Source organism: Phoxinus phoxinus, assembly GCF_949152265.1.
Source record: "Phoxinus phoxinus genome assembly, chromosome: 18".
NCBI lineage: Eukaryota > Metazoa > Chordata > Actinopteri > Cypriniformes > Leuciscidae > Phoxinus > Phoxinus phoxinus.
In genome coordinates, this window is record NC_136893.1 from 2,804,529 (window position 1) to 2,811,228 (window position 6,700).

The 6,700-nt window shown below is 36.8% G+C and overlaps 1 long non-coding RNA gene across 1 annotated transcript; it reads left to right on the plus strand.

The window, feature by feature from the left end:
* Positions 1-885: 885 nt before the first annotated feature.
* Positions 886-4,119, plus strand: LOC306986394. The gene is made up of 3 exons (XR_013794969.1): positions 886-942; positions 2,818-2,873; positions 3,983-4,119. It is a non-coding gene; the product is annotated as an uncharacterized lncRNA (long non-coding RNA).
* Positions 4,120-6,700: the final 2,581 nt, after the last annotated feature.

Below are 6,700 nucleotides of genomic sequence, written 5' to 3' on the forward strand. Positions count from 1 at the left end.
TACATGCACAATTATACTCACTATTTAATGCCTCCAAAATCGATCCAGACGATATCCATCATGGTGTGTGTGTGTGTGTGTGTGTGTGTGTGTGTGTGTGCTCTTCTGAAGGTTGATGCTGAAACTGTGGAGTGTTTTTCCCTCTCGTGCTTGAATAAATGACGATACGCATCCGATGCGCGCGCTCGAGCCGCACGAGAAGCAGGGGTGACGCGCGCAATACAGCGCGCGCACATATTGATTTAGTTTGATGATGATGTGCGTCTCATTTTTCCAAAACATCAACAGCCATTTTACAGTTGTGAGCGTCAGATCGCCTGGTCCAGAAATTCGCCAGAAAGAAATATGTAAACATAAATGCACCTGCACTCCTGGAGACAAAACTTCGCGTGATGGACGATGTGGCTTTTTTTCTTGTCAAATCAACTTAGATGATTAATGTGGTTCAGATAATATAATAGCATGCGATCCTGTTGATTTAACCAATCTCGTTCTTTGTATTTACTAAAAAAAATTATTTCAATGAACTCAACATTTTAAGGCAAGCAGGTAACTTACTTTTTTTAAAAGTTAAACCAACAATAATTTTGTACAGTGTGTCTCTGCTGCCCTCTGTGGTCGAGCTGGTGAACAACAGCATCTGTTCATGTCAACAACCATCAGAGTCAATATACCAGCACTGTTGGAACAGTTTTGTCTTTTTTATTACATTTGTACAGGCTTTAGCATTGCCATATACAATATTTTACCGTGGTAAAAGGTTTCTGCCTAAATAAAATACTTATTATAAGGTGAATATATACAATATGATATGTTACTGTTAATAGGCCTACTATACCTGCACACGACCACAACGCATTCCTCAACTAGACCATCATCGGCAACGATCCTCAGCAAACCCGTCTCCATCCCGGCGTGATGATCCTCCACCAGATGAACTGGGTAATATTCTGCTTGTTCTGATCCAATCTGACCTCTGACCTGTAGAAATGCTGCCTGGGTTTCCCAAGGTTTCTTTCTCCATTCTGTCACCGATTGGGTTTTGGTTCCTCGTCGCCATTTTTTATCTTTCTTGACATTGTCTTTTGGGTTGCCAGTTGAGTTGGCGACATTACAATTAACATTAATTTAATATTCAACAACATTATTGATCTCCTGCATTGACAGCATTATATGAGAACTGAACTGAGCTGGACGATGACATCACAGTTTTCTGCAGAGCGGCTAGATGTATAAATTAACTAAATTAATAACTTTTTTACAACAAAAATGAACCATCACTGAATATACTTAATCTGGACTGTGACGCTATTTTCTTCTGGAAACACATTATTTTCTCTGTAAAGCTGCTTTGAAACAATTTTTGTATTGTAAAATTGTAAAAGCAATATATAAATTAAGGTGACTTGACTTCACTACTGCAAAATATAAATACATAATGAATAATAAATCAATAGACAAATAAAAATTAAATTAATAAAATGAAATGAAAGAAAATAAAAGGCAAAAACCACACATATGTGTGTGTGTGTGTGTGTGTGTGTCTCTGTGTGTGTGTGTGTGTGTGTGTGTCTGTGTGTGTCTGTGTGTGTGTCTGTGTGTCTCTGTGTGTCTCTGTGTGTGTCTGTGTGTGTCTGTGTGTGTGTGTGTGTCTGTGTCTGTGTGTGTGTGTGTGTCTGTGTGTGTCTGTGTGTGTGTCTGTGTGTCTCTGTGTGTCTCTGTGTGTGTCTGTGTGTGTCTGTGTGTGTGTGTGTGTCTGTGTCTGTGTGTGTGTGTGTGTCTGTGTGTGTGTGTGTGTGTGTGTGTGTGTGTCTGTCTGTGTGTCTGTCTGTCTGTGTGTGTGTCTCTGTGTGTGTGTGTGTGTGTGTGTCTGTGTGTGTCTGTGTGTGTGTCTCTGTGTGTGTGTGTGTGTGTGTGTGTGTCTGTCTGTGTGTGTGTCTGTCTGTGTGTCTGTGTGTGTGTGTGTGTTTGTCTGTGTGTGTGTGTGTGTGTGTGTGTGTGTGTGTGTGTGTGTGTGTGTGTGTGTGTGTGTGTGTGTATTATAAGACGCTCATGCTCTTGGATCAACTTTTGTTGTTTTTGGAAATAAACATAAATCATAAACCTGTGAACTCTAAACCAACCCATCAACTAACCCTAAATCTGAGAGACATGACATGTTGACAAGAATGCTGATCAAGACCCAACAGGAACTGCACATGTACTTGGCAAACTCACAGCGAAGACAAATAATGCATGATCTGTACGATGTTTTAAATAACACTTTAGTCCAATTCTCACTATTACCTTATAATCATGCATATTACTAGGATATCGGCTGTTTATTAGTACTTATAAAGCACATATTAATGTCTTATTCTGCATGAACATATTCTATATCCCATAATCACCCAATAACTACCTTAATAACTATTAATGAGCAGTAATTAGAGGTTTAATGAGACAAAAGTCGTAGTTACTAGTGAGAATTGAACCGTAAACTAAAGTGTGACCGATGTTTTTTGCTCACCAGGGCTGCATTAAGTTGTTTAAAAATACAGTAAAAATTGTGAAATATTATTCCAATGTAAATCATCTGTTTTCTATGTGAATATATAGTAAAGTGTAATTTATTCCTGTGATCAAAGCATCATCATTACTCCAGTCTCCAGTGTCACATGATCCTTCAGAAATCAGTATAATATGATGATCTGATGCTCAAGAAACATTTATGATTATTATCATGGTTGAAAACAGTCGTGCTGATCATATTTTGGTGGAGATTTATTTTTCAGGATTCTTTGATGTCTATTATTGATATATTGACTTGTTTTGCAGCGTAAAAAGCGGACAGATAAGAAACCTGGAGTCTGCTAAAGTGTCAAAGTGAGACGGTAACATCTGGTTTGTGTTCAGATATGCTGCACAAAAAATGTGTCATGATTTCTCTCTTTTTCTCTCTTAATTTTTACTTTTTTTCTTCTAATTTCGACTTCATGTCATAATTTCAATGTTTTATATCATAATTGATGTTTTATCTAATCATTATGACTTAGTATGTCATAATTTCAATCTCATGACTTTTTCAAATTTAAATGACTTACTATGTTCAAATTATGACACTGCATCATGATTATAAGTCAAAGTTGACAAAAATATTCTCATAACTATCTCATAATAACTTTTTATCTCATAATTATGACTTAGTATGTCAATTTTCTATTTTTAAGTCATTATGACAAGTCAAAATGTCAACCTTTTCTCATAACTTATCTCATAATTATGACTTCCATTATGAGGTAGGTTCACCTGTAGTATGTCATAATTTTCAGTTTTAAGTCATGAGGTAAAAAGTAAAAAATTATGACAAAAATCTTTTGCAATAATTATGACTTAATTTCATAATGACTTTTTATCTCATAATTATGACTTAGCATGTCATAGTTTCAAAATACATTTTTAAATTGACAAATTCAGCTTGTCATAATGACTTTTTATCTCATAATTTTCAAAATTGACAACATCATAATTGACAGTGAGTTATGACATAAGTCACGATTAAGAGATAAGGCATTATTATGAGTGTCATCATTTTTAATTTTAAGTAATTCTAAGTCAAAATTATGACATACAACATCATAATTGACAAAGTCAGTTATGACATAAAAAGTAGAATTTTGTTGTTGTGTCAGTTAAGATATAAACAGTCATAATTGTGACTTAATATGTAAAAATGTTGCAATTCCATGTCATAATTATGACATTCTTTTGACAGTTACAACTTTTAAATCTCCTAATTTTACCAAAGGATGCATTTTGTTCCATACGTGGAGGAATGGTCTTTCATACAGATGTGCTCTATAAAGTCTGAAATACAGCTGTTGGTCACATGCACCCATATTTAACCTTCTTTAACCTTTGACCCATCCATGTGCAACTGAACAAACAGCCCACGATAAACAACTGGGCATAATCGACGTGCATGAGTGTGTGTGTGTTTCAGACTTGCAGTGTGTGCAGCTGGAAAATTGATCTGTCTAAAGCCGAGAAATACTGGGATGGCTGGTTTAGAGGGATATCGAAGCACTTCCTTTCCTGCAACGTCCCAAAACTCCTACTGGCGGCAGGCAAGAGACACGGACCAATCAAATCACTCGTCTGAACGAGGTCAGCAAATCAAATCACTCGTCTGAACGAGCACGGCCAATCCAATCACTCGTCTGAATAAGCACGGCCAATCCAATCACTCGTCTGAATGAGCACGGCCAATTAAAACACTTGTCTGAACGAGTACAGCCAATCAAATCCCTTATCTGAATCAGTATGGCCAATCAAATCCCTCGTCTGAACAACCACGGCCAATCAAATCCCTCGTCTGAACGAGCATGGCCAATTAAAACACTTGTCTGAACGAGTACAGCCAATCAAATCACTCGTCTGAACGAGCTCAGCAAATCAAATCACTCGTCTGAACGAGCTCAGAAAATCAAATCACTCGTCTGAACGAGCTCAGCAAATCAAATCACTCGTCTGAACGAGCTCAGCAAATCAAATCACTCGTCTGAACGAGAGCGGCCAATCAAATAACTTGTCTGAACGAGCACAGCCAATCAAATCACTCGTCTGAACAAATACAGCCAATCAAATCACTCATCTGAATGAGCACAGCCAATCAAATCACTCGTCTGAACGAGAGCGGCCAATCAAATCACTCGTCTGAACAAATACAGCCAATCAAATCACTCGTCTGAATGAGCACAGCCAATCAAATCACTCGTCTGAACGAGTACGGCCAATCAAATCACTCGTCTGAACGAGAGCGGCCAATCAAATCACTCGTCTGAACGAGAGCGGCCAATCAAATCACTCGTCTGAAGCACATGAAATAGACAGAATAGTATACAAGTTATCCTCTAAAATATTTCTAATATTGTTGTCAAAACCAAATTATGCGGATCTGAGTTGCTGGAGAGGATCATTTATGTTCATGTATAATCTAAAACTCAGAGTTGAATGTGAAACGTGCGCTGTGTTCAGGCATTGATCGACTGGGCCGAGACCTGAGCACTGGACAGATGCAGAGCGAGTCTGATGATCAATAACTGTATCCTATCAGACCAATCACGCATTCGCTTAAAACTCATGTACATCTGACAGACACATTCAAATCTGCCCCATCAATCTATTTAAACCATTTAAAAATGGCTTTAATCACGTTAATCACGAGCTGACCAGCATGATTTACACGTAAGTTATGGCAACAAAACCATATGTTTATCATCATAATCAGTAATATGCTACTCTAAGTTCAGAGATACTGTCTGCTATTCTATTTCTATTGTGTCTGTAGGCAAGTTCATGATGCCGGTGCTGCCCCCATGTGGACACGCAGAGCATTTCCATTCAACAAGCATGCATTAAACTGATGACAAGTGACAGTAAAGACATTTAATGTTACTAACTATTTCTGTTTCAAATAAATGCTGTTCTTTTCAACTTTCTAATCAAAGACATATTGATCAGCACAACTGTTTTCAACATTGATAATAATCATAAATGTTTCTTGAGCATCAGATCATCATATTATCCTGATTTGTGAAGGATCATGTGACACTGAAGACTGGAGTAATGATGCTGAAAATACAGCTTTGATCACAGGAATAAATTACACTTTACTATATATTCACATAGAAAACTGATGATTTACATTTAGGGCTGTCAAAAGATGAATCGCATCCAAAATAAAAGTTTGTGTTTACAAAATATATGTGTGTGTACTGTGTATAATTATTTATATATATATAAAAACACACACAATCATGTTTATATTTAAGTAAAATTGGTTATACTGTATTTATATATAAAATATTCATATATAATATAAATTATATAAATGTATATACAGTATATAAATGCAAATATTTCTTAAATATATACATGAATGTGTGTGTATTTATACATAATAATTATACACAGTACACACACACACACATATTATGTAAACACAAACTTTTATTTTGGATGCGATTAATCGCGATTAATATTTTGACAGCCCTATTTACATTATAATAATATTTAATTTTTACAGTATGTTTAATCAAATACTGCAAATGATAGCAATAATTGTAAAGCTTTGCCGTGCAATCCAAGTATTCTTGTTTATAAATTATAATTATGCACAGATTATTTTGTTATTCTAGTCACTGTTTTAATGTAATATTTGGTTTGGTGCCTTTTTCACACACACACACACACACACACACACACACACACACACACACACACACACACACACACACACACACACACACACACACACACTCCTGAAGTCAATAGAAACTGTGACAGTCGTTCTCTCTCTCAGTTCCTCGTGCCGGATCATCGGTGAGGAGTCGAGGGTGAGTGACATTACTCGGTTCGTCTTGTCTGTAAATGATTGGTTACTGTGGCTTGTTTGTTGTGTAACATCGTTCTGCGTTCATAAGCAAACTGAACTACCCGTTTACTGTCTCCGTCCCTCAGATGAAGCAGAAGACACGGAGAAATGTGCCTGTGAACCTCCGCCACATCCAAACATCCAACAAACACTTCCCTGTCGCAATACTCCAAGCATTTCTTTCAACCGCCACTCTCCGGAGTTTAGAGTAAAGCTTAGAATGTTCAGGAGTCGTTTTGGAATCTCCAGTTTTAACTGACGAGACACATTGTAACATTTTAAATG